This window comes from Camelus ferus, chromosome 1 (assembly GCF_009834535.1).
Source record: "Camelus ferus isolate YT-003-E chromosome 1, BCGSAC_Cfer_1.0, whole genome shotgun sequence".
In the NCBI taxonomy this organism is placed as follows: Eukaryota; Metazoa; Chordata; class Mammalia; order Artiodactyla; family Camelidae; genus Camelus; species Camelus ferus.
In genome coordinates, this window is record NC_045696.1 from 934,322 (window position 1) to 946,938 (window position 12,617).

The following is a 12,617-nucleotide window of genomic DNA, read 5'->3' on the forward strand; positions in this document are numbered from 1 at the left end:
GTTAAGATGGCAATATTCCAAAATTGGTCTATACATTCAGTACATTCCTTATCAAAATTCCAGCTGCCTTTCATGCAGAAATTGACAAGATAATCCTAAAAAAATCATATGGAAATGCAAGGGACTGGGAATAGCCAAAACAACCTTAAATAAAAACAACAAAGTTGGAGGACTCACACTTCCCAATTTCAAAACTTAGCACAAAGTTTCAATAATTAAGACTGTGTAGTTTTGGCATAAAGATAGATATAAAGAAAGATGGGATCAAACTGAGAGTCCAAAAATAAACCCTTATTTTATGGTCAACTGCTTTTCAACAAAGGTGCTAAAAGACCATTCACTGAGGAAATAATCTTTTCAACAAATAGTGCTAGGACAACTGGATAGCCAGAAACAGAAACTTCTCCCTCATACCATACATAAAAATTAACTCAAAATGTATTAAAGATCTAAATTTAAGAGCTAAAACTTTAGAATAAAACACACGTGTGAATCTTTGTGACCTGGGATTAGGCAATGTTGTCTTAAATATAATACCTAAAACACAAGTGACAAAAGAAAAAAATAGATTAATTGGACTTCATGAAAATTAAAACATTTTGTGCATCAAAGGATACTATCAAGAAAATGAAAAGACAACTCATAGTTGGAGAGGGAATATTTGCAAAACATATATCTGATAAGGGATTAGTAAACAATATATAAAGAACTCTTACAACTCAACAATAAAAAGACAACCCAATTCAAAAACAACCAAAGGGTTTGAATAGACATTTCTCCAAAGAAGATATACAAATGGCCAATAAGCACACGAAAAGGTGCTCAAAAGCATCAGTCATTAGGGAAATACTAATCAATACCACAATGAGATACTATTTCACACCCACTAAGATAGCAATAATCAAAAAAGTGAAAATAACAAGTGTTGGTAAAGATGTGAAGAAACTAGAACCCTCATACATCACTGGGAGTCATGTAAAATGGCACAGGATATTTGGAAAACAGTTTGGAAGTTACCCAAAAAGTTAAACATAGAGTTATTATTTGAGCCATCAAATTCACTCCTAAGTATATACTCAAAAGAAATGAAAACATGTATTCATACAAAAACTTGTACATGACTGTTGACAATACATTATTCATAATAGACAAAAAATGAAAAAAAACCTCAAATATCCACTTCCTGATGAATGAATGGATAAGCAAAATGTGATATATCCATACAATGCAGTATTTTTCAGCCATAAAAAGGAATAAAGTACTGATAAATGCTACAGTGGGCAATGGATGAACCCTGACATTATTATACTGAGTAAAAGAAGCCAGAGACCAAAGGCTACATACTTATAACTCTACTCTTATGGAAAGTGTATAATAGGCAGAACCTTAGAGACAGAAGTAGATTAACGGTTGCCAAGAGCTGAGGGAAGGGAGGAGTGGGGAGTGACTGTTAAGGGGTATGAAGTTTCTTTTCAAAGTGATGAAATGCTCTGGAATTAGGCAGTGATGATGGTTGCACAACCTTGTAAATATACCAGAAACCACTAAATCTAAACTTTAAAAGGGTGAATTTTATGGCATGTAAATTATATCCCCCAAATTTCAAAGTAAATTAAAGAAATTTTAAAAATAATAAAAGTGAAATTAAAGTACTTATAGAAAAAACAATCGGAGTGTCTACTACCAGCAAAAAATGAAATTTCTAAAGAAGGCTCTTGGGGCAGAAGGGAAACAACACCAAAATGAAAGTCAGAAATGTCAGAGAGTGATGAAAGGCAAAGAATGGGTAAAAACGTGAATAAATCTAAATGAATAGTGACAGTATGTTAAATACTGCTAATTAAATACTGTTAATATTGTTTCATTGAGTTTAAAAAATCATATACAATTAAAATACAAAATTACAAGCACATATAAATCTGGAAGGGTGAATGGAGTGCAGGTATTCTAAGAAATATGATGTTTGTATGGTCCAAGAGGAAGGTAAAACTGCATTATCTGGGTAAGTTAATAACACATTATCTAATTTACACAGTAACCACAAAAAGAAAGAAAAATATAATATAACCTCCAATGTACCAGAGAGAATGGAAAAGTACAATGATTTTTTAAAAATCGTAATACTAGTTTCAAATAATACAAGAAAAGAGAGAAAAATAAACACAGAAAATGTGAGACAGGAGTAAGATATAATAGGATTGTGGATTTAAATGCAAATAGATCAATAATCATACATTCAATGTAAATGAGCTGACTGTTCCCATTAGAGGACAAAGATGATCATATTGGATGAAAAAAGCCTAACTGTATAATCTTTGCAAGAGACATAGCTAAACTAAAAGAATACAGTAAGTCTGAAAGTAAAATTTAAAACAAGGTACCATAGAAATATAAGCCTAAAGAAATCTGATATGGCTACATTAGCACCAGACACATTATACCATAAAGGCAAAGATTCATTATTAGAGATAAAGAGAACCACTCATAATACTTAAAGTCTCAATTCATCAGGAAGACATAAGAATTTTAAATTTGCACGCCCCTAATAACATGGTCTCAAAGTATATAAATAAAAATTGACAGAACTACAAGGAGAAATAAGACAAATCCATAATCATAATGAAATTGTGTAATTATCTTAGCAATTCATATAACAATCAGACCAAAACAAAAAGTAGTTAGAAAACAGAAGATGTAAGTAATATGCTTATCAAGTTAGCTGAATAGAATATAAAGAACACTGAACCTAATTCTTCTCAAGCACACAAGCACATTTGAGAAAACTTATAGACCATCTTCCAAGCTGTAAGGCACATCAGCAAATTTCAAGGGATTAGAATCATAAAGAGCAGGATCTTCGGGCAATGCAATTGTAATGGAAAAGAATAAAATAAGAAAATATGCATATGTTTGGAAATTCTTAAATATTCTTCTAAACGGCCTAGAAATCAAAGAAAAACATCATAATAGAAATTAGAAAATACATTGTCTTAGTCAGCTCAGGCTGCTATAACAAAATAGCGTAGATTGGGTGCCTTAAACAACAGACATTTATCTCCCACAGTTCCAGATGCTGGGTAGCCTGAGACCAGGTGCCAACATTGTCAGGCTCTGGTGAGGGCCCTCTTTCCGGCTTGCAGATGGCTGCCTTCTTTCTGTGTCTTCACGTGGCAAGAAACAGAGAGACAGAGAGCAAGCTCTCTGGTCACTTCATATAACCTCAAACTCACGACCTCATCTAGACCTATTTCCCAAAGGCCCCCTCTCCAAGTACCATGACATTGGGGGGTTAGGGCTTCAACACAGGAATTTGAGGGAGGAACAATTCAGCACATATTAAACAATAATGAAAATACCTCAAATCAAACTTTGATGCAGTTGAAGCATTATTTATAAGAAAATGTATCACCTTAAATGCATGTATTAGTAAAAGAGAAAAGCTGCAAATTAATAAATTAAGCATTCACTTCAAATTAGAAAGAACAGCTATAGGAAAAGAATATTATGGGCCAATTTCACTCATAGACATGAATGCAAAAATCGCCCCCTCACCCCAAAATTAGTCATCAGAATTTAATCAATATTAAGAATAAACTAGTATGAACAAGTCATGTTTATATAGTGGTCATCTCTGGGTGACAGAATTAAAGATTTTTATTCTGCTTTTGATGCTCATCTTTCTTCTAGAAAATCTCTAAATAAGCACTCATCTTATGAATCATGAAAATTATTTTTGAATTAATAATTAATATTCTTCTGATTGGTCATCTTTTTGAAGTCAACTAGATAATGAATGATGAGAAGATACTTAAAATAGCCATTTCATCTGAGCAACCATCTGAGCTACAAGACCTTATGTGTCTCAGTGTCTGTATTTGGTTGAAAACCAAGAAAGGGTAGATAGGAGTAGAAAAGGATTTCCAAAGACAGGGATGTGATAATAGCAATCTGTAGGCTTTCTGCCCAGACATAAGGGAGCAATCTCATACACAAATGTGCCTATAAATAGAATCCATACTGCACTTTAATGGATAATTTAAAAGCACTTTGCAAACAGAGTTAAGGAAACAGGAACTTAAATGCTCAAAAATCAATAGTTCTGTCCTATCCCAACCTGGTGAGTTACAGAAACAGATGCTTAAGCTGTATACTTTTTCAAGAAACTCTGGAAGCTGAATGGTTACATACCAGAAAGTTTAAAAATATCTACAAGTTTTGGCATAATAATTCTGCATTTAGAAATTTACATTTCAGAAATAATCAGTGATACATACAATGATTTTTGTATAGGATGCTTATTAAAGCATTATTTATGATGGTAAATATTTTAAAGCAGCATAAATATCCAGTCATTGGAAAGTAGTTCAGTAAACTGGGACACCCGTTGGAATAGTATGCAGCCATTCAAAATCATACTGTAGAAGAACATGATACGACACAAAGAAATGCTATCTACAAAGAAAAAAGTTTATTTTGTCCTTTATATTTTCTGCCTACTCCAATTTTTCTATACAAAATACTTGTATTATTTTTATAAATAGAAAAAAGCTTTAAAATAAAAAACTGATTCTCTCAAATAGACTCAAATACCCTTCATCAGCCTAAACCCACTTCTAGTGAAGGTTAACAGGCAGGTTGTACAGATTTGGTACACTAGTCTTCTACAGCTAAATGACAAACTATCATAAACTTAGCAACTTAAAACAATACACATTTATTATCTCATAGTTCTGTGGGTCAGGAGTCTGAGCAGGCTTAACTGGGTCCTCAGCTTAGGATCTCATAAGACTGCAATCATGATGTTGGCAAGGCTGTGTTCTCATCTGCAGGCTCAACTGGGGAAGAATCTGCTTCCAAGGTCGCTCAGGTTTTGGCAGAAGTTTTATCCTTGCTATAGGACTGAGGACCCCTGCTTCCTACTGGCTGTTTCTGGAGGTTGCCCTCAGCTCCTAGAGATCACCTGCAATTCTTGCCATGTGGGCTTCCCCAACACTGGTACTTACTCAAGCTAGCAAAGATAGTCTCTAAATTAGTTTCTAACAAGATGAAATTATATATAACATAATCATGGAAGAGACATCCCCTCACTTTTGTCTTATTGCATTAGTTAGATTCCCACCTCAATGGGGACGGGAATTATACAAAGGCATGAATAATAGGAGTTGGGGATCACGGTGGGGCCAACCCCATACAGTCTGTCCACTCTATCAAGCTTCCCAGTGCTGAGCTCAGACAAAGGAGGGAAGTTTTCACTTGGATCTGAATACACTTCTGATCAACTGACCACTCATAAACACAACCAAACCCTGCCCTCTATATTTGTGAGGCAGGACAGTACTGTAAAAAGCAAAGGGAGGGTTCACCATGAGTCAGAATTCATCTGGGAAACTTTGGTAGGTCCAGCGCCAGCCCTGAAGGATGGTTAAGATTTAGATCAACAGCGGAATGAGAAAGGGAGATTTTTCCTCTGCAATAAGGAGAGGTTGAGAGGCAGCAATTCCCAAGGTAGGTTCTAGAAAAGTAAGCAGGATGGTTTGTTCACAAGAAACAAACCAATATGATGTCTAGTTTCATATTCTAATTGGTTCCTTGATGGACAACATACTTGCAAAAACTATAAACAAGACCTAGAAAGGAACACAGTTTGAATTTTGACTAACTCAGCAGCATTAACACCAATTAGTATCCACAGTCTAGTAAATATTACTAATATTTACCTGTATCCAGTTGTCCTAAACTTCTGGAACATGGATGATTCCACCTTCCTGCCCCTGTCTGAAACTAGGCATGTCCAGAACAACTCCCCCCAGCCAATTAAAATGGACCAGTGACCCTCTTAAAGTGATTAACTGCAAGAGTCTCCATGTTCTAAAATCCAGATGTAGAACATTTAAGAAGCAATTTTGCCAAACTTTCAAGGAACAAATATCCTTCTCTTTCAGAAACTATTACAGAAATGATGCAGCATCATTTTGATACAAAATCCAATTAAGAGCAATACAAGAAGAGAATGTTATTGGTCAATACTTCTTATGAAAATATAGACCAAAATCATAAATGAAATACCATCATATTGGATACAACAATAAGTTTTAGATGTCGTATGTCATGACAAACTATAGTTTATCCCAAGAAATCAAGAATGGTTTAAAATTAAAAGATTAAAATATTTCACCTCAGAGTTCAAAGAAGAAAAGATGTAAAATTATCTAAATCAGTAAAGAAAACCATCTGATAAAATTAAAATCTATTAATGATTTTTAAAAATCTTTTATCAAACTATTAGTCGATAAGACCATCCTTAACCTAATAAAAGGTATCTACCAATATATATACCAAACTTCATAATCAAGGCTTTGAAAACATTCCCTTTAAGGTAATAAACAATATTAGGATAGTGTTATTGCAATTTTTACGCAACTTTGGTAGGGGTCCAAACAAAAGAACTAAGACCAAAAAAAAAAAAAAAAAAAAGATGTAAGGACTAGGAAAGAAGAAATGAAATTATCATTACTGATATAGAGAAATTAGAAACAGACCCACACATTTGCGAGATCTGGTATGTTTCAAAGGTAGCATTGCAGATCACTGGGGAAAGGATGGTACAATAAGTGGTACTGGTAGAACTGGTTATGCGTTTGGAAAACTTCTAAAATTATATCTCTACCTCACACCTCACACAAAAATAAGTTCAAAGTAGAACATGAAGAGGAAATATTCAAAATATTTTTAAAGAGGAAGGTATCTTATGACCTTGGGGTAATAAAAGGATTTCTCAAATAAGACTTAATAACCACAAATCATAAGGAAAAGACTGATAAACTTGACTACATTAAAATTAAACATCTGTTCATCAAAACAGTATTTTTAAAAGGATAAAAAAAATACACAAATAGAATCCAGAATATATAAAGAACTTCTAAAAAGCTATAAAAAGGACAACCCAGGCAACAAACAGATGAACAATATCAGAATACAACTTACAGAAGAGGAAACCCAGATATCTAATAAATCGATTTTGAAAATCCCCGAACTCACTAGTAATCAAGGAAATACAAATGAAAACAGTGAGATATTTCAAATCTACTCAACTGAAAACAATTAAAACATATGAACATACAAAGGATTAGTGAGGATATGAAGAAACAAATCTTTGGAAAATATTTTGACAACAGCTCTGAGATTGGAAGCGGGCCTACCCTATGACCCCACAATTCCACGTGTAGATGTATACCTGGTCCACTCTCTCCTGAGTACCCAGCACAGAGGAAAAGGGGACCAGTGGGACATGGCAATTAGCAGGGGTGGAGGCTGAGCAGACAGTTTAGAGGAAGACTTCAAGTGGGACTCAGGCCAGGTAAGGCAATATCAGATGCCAATATTGCCAGGAGATGAAACTGGGGATCAGAAGCATGCTTACTTAGGGCAACCCCCTCCTACACAGCAGCTGAATCAGTTTATTATCTATAGCCAATGTGACCATGTTATTTCCTCCTTAAACTTCGCCAGCTAAAACCTTCTAGAACAGAGTCTCAACTCACATGAGTTTCCTGCAGCTGCTCTAAAAATTTTTTTCCATAAATTTAGTGTCTAACACAGCACAAATTAATTATCTTACGGCTCTGGAGATCAGAAGTCAGACACAGGTCTCCCTGGGCTAGAACCAAGGTGCCAGCAGGGCTGTGTTCCTTTCTGGAGGCTTGGCAGGAGAAACCATTTTCTTGCCTTTTCCAGCTTCTGGAGGCTGCCTGCATTCTTTGGCTCATGACCCCTTCCATCTTCAAAGCCAGCAATGAGGGGTAGAGTCTTCCTCATTTCACATCACTCTGACACTGACTCTTCTGCATCCCTCTTCCACATTTAATGACCCTTCGTGGTGATAACTTCGGGCTCACCTGGGTAATCTAGGATAATCTTATTTTAAAATCAACTGACTAGCAATCTTCAATCCACCTGTTACCTTAAATCCTCTTTGACACATAATATAACAAGTTATGCAGATTAGGATGTAGATAGCTTTAGGTGAGCCACTATTTTGCCTACCACATAACCTCTCCTCAACTCTCCCTCCCACACCTCCAATGGCGTCCCAACCCTTCCACAATGCCTCCCACACCTCTAGTCTCAGCACCACCATACACCCTGTCTTCCAATGATGTCAACCTTCTGGCCTTTTTCTAATTGGTGACTACCTATTCATGCCCAAACAATTAAAACTCAAACTCCAGGGCTCAACCCAAAGGCCACTTCCTCCCTGAAGCCTTCTTTGATTCTCAGCCTAAATGAATCACATCTTCTCAACACACCAACACAGCTTTCTGTGTATCCCAATTGCAGCACTGAGCATGGCCTCCTGTAACCATCTGTTTTCATATCCTTTCCTCAGTCCAAAGCAGCGAGGCCTTCAATGATAAGAACTCTGTCTCATTCCCCTGTGGGTTCCCAAATCATTACACAGGACCTGGCGAAGAGTAGGAGCTCAGAGAGTATTTCTGAGGCTTGGAAGAGGCAGAAGGAAGCTGCCCTGGGTTTCCTTCAACAAAACAGATGTCAAAGAATAACTTGGGTTAAGTGTGCAGGTGATGGGGCCAAAGAACTAGTTCAGATGCTCCTAACAAAAACACCAACAATCCAAAGCTTCATTTAATGCACAACTTACTATCATGTGGAAGAATTTCTATATCACAAGTGACACCCATTATTTTTAACTGCTAGCCTGTGGGGCAACTCTAAAGTAACAGACAAAATTAACCTCAAGAGAAATAAAGGATTTATCTAAAATGATTTACAAAGATTTGTCCTCAAAATTATAGACAAGAGAGTAGATGTTGGTCCAAGGCAGGAATGCCTGGCAACTGCCCACCAGCCCTACCACATACTCAGATAGTTCCAGTCCCTCTCCAGGAAGACTGGGAAGCACCATGTGGTGAGGATGAGGGATGTTACAATCAACCCAGTTTACGGAAAAACAAATTGCCTCTGCGTACAAATATACGCATATGTTATAATAAAGAATGCCTTTTTTAGAGAGTGCTTGTTAAGCAAACAGGGACTTATTTAATTTCTTCAATGGTTTGTTACTCGATGTCCATACTTTAGCAAGAAAATTCCCACCTGGGGCTAAGGAGACTAAAGCGAAGGAAGTGTTAACTCAGCACAATTACCACTTTAAAATGAAAGAAAGAAAGAAATATTAACATGGCTTGAGTTTTTAAAAGGCATGCTTCCGTTCAGGCTCAATAGAACTCACCTGTTCAACTCTTCTTTAATAGTCTGAATTATTAAATTCATTTTAAAACTCCAAAAAGCACTCACACTGGAAAGGAAATTTGAGACAAAGAAACAGAAATCCACACATTCAGCACCATGGACAGTAGACCCCACCACTTGCTTGCCGCCAGGGCTGAGAGCTAAGAGACACCAGAGCCTCCCCCAAAATCTACAGTATCCTTTCTAATGTTTAACTTGGGGTGATTACAATACATTAGCAGGTATTTTTCTTTGTTATTGCTCAAAGGACAGCCTTCTTCACCAAAGGGGTATACAACTTTTACCTACCAAGATCGGCTTCAGTGATTACTTTTATAATAAAGCCCTGAGATATCTGTGAAAATAGGAATGACTTTACCATTGACACATGGCTGGAGGTCCATGAAATGGCTACAGGTCCAGGAACTGAAACTGTTGAAACAGAAACACAGCGTCCAGCCTTGAATGGCTAGACTGTTTCAAGGACCTCATGGGACTTTTGCAAACACAAACACAGCATGCTGTCAGCCTTCCTCGAACATCAGGGGGAAAGATAGTTTCTTTCTAAATAAAATGAACCCATGTGTTGAAATTTTCTCATGAATAGCCTCAAAATGTAATCATAAAGCTATGTATTTCTAACCCTGAGTATTAATAAATATATGTAGAAAAGTGATGTTCTGAAGTCCAATATCACCACCACCTGTGGCAATACCAGTCACAAGCCCTAAATTCTACACAGGATATCCAATCTTTTCAGTTAAAACAAAACAAAACAAAACAAAACAACTCCTTTTACCATCAAATCTTTTTTCAAAACCTTATAATATTGGGTATTAACTGACTCAGAAAATGCATGAAGTTATATAAATTCTAACACACTTGTAATGAACATTGCACTGTATAAACAGCAGCATCTACATGCAAGAGTAAAGCATCAGTGCTTGGAAGTGACCAGTGTCAGTTAGTCCAGCGATTGCATCTCTATTTGAAGACCCCTTGGTTTCTGATGGATCTCCAAGTCTGAACACATCCCCTACAACTACTCCAGCTCCCCCGATGTGAGGATTAGTGAGAGATCTTTTGGGATCTTGCCAACGATCCGTCCAGAGTGTCACCGTTCTGCGAACCGTCACCTTGGACCAAAATACACGTCTCTGAGACATTTTAATATGATGAATTGTTCTTGTGTACAAAGGGACTGGAAGTCAGTTGTCTTCAATAGGGAAGCACCCTTGCACATTTCCTTTGGTTCGCAATTCTAAAGCCAAGTTCGAGAAAAGGGACAACAGTTAACCCCCTGAAAGCAAGTAAATTTCAGAAGGATGTGGGAGGGCCTGTGTCAGAGGAACAGTGTGAGCTGGAGGGTCTGTTCATCACCCAGTCTACTCTGCAAAGGTCTCTCATCAAGGTCCTACTACCCCAGGATTCCTTTTGGTGAATCACACATCCTAAGTCCTCATCAACGCAGAGCGCTGTTAGCTCACACGCAGGGCCAAAGAGACCCAGAAGTCCGTGCTACCTCAGAGGAAGGTGGGAGGGAGATAATCAACCCCAGGAACAGGATTTAGGACCGGACTTTTTGTTAACTTTCAAAATTTGTTATGCAAGTAATATACTTCAGAGTAGTAAGGGGGGAAGTATTAACACTACCAGGCAAAAATAATAATAATAGTAATAAACACTTTCAGTCAACGATACGTCCAGAGCAGAACACTGGTGGGAACAGTAAGTGGAAACACTTTTTGACCCACCCCCAAATAAAAGAAGAAAATACAGTGGCCGAAAGGGAGGAACCTGCCCCCGCCCCATCTAACCTGCTCCTGGCGCCGACGCAGGGTCAGCAGGCAGATGAGCCCCTGCGTGGCGGGGGGGGGGGGGGCGCACAAAGGCACCGGCACACGTCCCCTTCCCCCGCGGCGCGCGGCTCGGGGGGCGCGGGCGCCGTCGCCGCCCTCCGTGCGCGCTGCTTCCCGCCCTCCGTCCCGCCCGCCCCGAGCCGCGCGCGGAGGTCATGTTTTCCTCAGAACGTTCCTCAGTCAGACGCGACGAAACTTAGACCGTTTTGAAATTTAAGCTTCATAAAGTCCAGAGCAAAATCGTGGCGGATGTCTACTGACAAGCAAGCCCGACGCCCTGTTTTCGAGAGCACAGTTCTTGTTTACAACTTCAGGGTTTGGGGCGGGGGTGGGGAGCCGGGGTGGCCGAGGCGGGGTCCGCGTTCCGCCCAAGCCACGTACCGCTTCATTCTTAAACCCTCCCCGCGTCCGCTTTCCGCCCGGCTCGGCTGTCTCCGGGGCTCGCAGCCTCTGCCCCGGCGCTACCTTGAGGAGGGGGCGCTCCGGGGGCCCGCGGGGCCCGCCCGGACCCCGCCCCGCCCCGCCCGGCCCCGCCGGCGACCCCGCTGCCGCCCAAGTTGGTCCGGGCCGGGCGGGGGTCCTCCGGGCTCAAGGCCGGGCGCGGTCGGGCCGGGACCTGCGCCCCCTGCCCGGCCCGGACCCCGGCCCCGGCCACGGACCTCCGACCACCGGCCTCGACCCCCGGCCTCGACCCCCGGCTCAACCTCGACCCCAACCCGGGCCCCGGCCCCGGCGTGACCCCCCATCTCCCGCCCGGATCCCAATCCGGACCCCGACCCCCGACGCTCGACCCCGATCCCTGGCCCCGACCCCGGCTCACCCCGGCCCGGACCCTGACCCCCGATCCGGAGCAGGACCCGGGCTGGGACCCCGATTCCCCGCCTCCGATCCCTGGCCCTGCAGGCGACCACTCACTCACCTGTCCCTCGACAGAGGGCGTGTCCGCAGGCTGACGGCGGGCGGCCGGGGCGGGGCCGGGGGGGTGGGAACGGGGCGATCCCTGCGGCGGCGGAGCCTGAGGAGACCGAGCCTGAGGCGACTGAGGCGTTTGAGACGGCGGTAGCTGCTCCTTGCGCTCCAGGCGAGGCGCTGCGCGCGGCGCGGTCCCGCCCCCTCTGCGCCGCTGACCAATCCCGGGCCGAGCTCCGCCGCTGGCCCCGCCCCCGACCAGGAGCAGGGCCTCGCCGAAGCGGGCGCCGCGGGCCAATCCGATGGCGGAACGGCGACGGGCTCGGCCAATCGGAGCTCGGCAACCTCTTCGGAAAGAAACCAATTAGCGAGGCTGGGGCGGGGCGGGGCCTTGGGTGGGTCACCATGGGGGCGGAGCCAGAGCCGGGCGGAACCCCATGCCCGAGGGGGAGGGGAAAGTCAATGGAATGGGGCGGGGCCTGGGACGGGAGTGTCACCAGCCGGGGCGGGGCGAGGGCGGGGCAAGAGGGAGGGATCTCAAGTAGGGGGGGGGGGGCGGGTCCCAGAACAGGGAGGGGGGCGGGCCAAGGCAAGGTGAGG

At 41.5% G+C, this 12,617-nt stretch overlaps 1 protein-coding gene across 7 annotated transcripts in view; it reads right to left on the minus strand.

Annotated features, from left to right (window-relative positions):
• PCBP3 (poly(rC) binding protein 3) overlaps positions 1–12,220 on the minus strand; it is a 184,929-nt gene extending 172,709 nt beyond the window's left edge. For 3 of the 7 annotated variants that reach the window (XM_032488614.1, XM_032488680.1, XM_032488539.1), the window contains exon 1: positions 12,028–12,218. The gene's annotated coding sequence lies outside the window, so the exon portion shown is untranslated. Of the gene's footprint in view, positions 1–12,027 lie in introns of all 7 variants that reach the window. The other 4 variants (XM_032488718.1, XM_032488894.1, XM_032488831.1 and 1 more) reach the window with 4 other exon arrangements.
• Between the last annotated feature and the right edge of the window lie 397 nt (positions 12,221–12,617).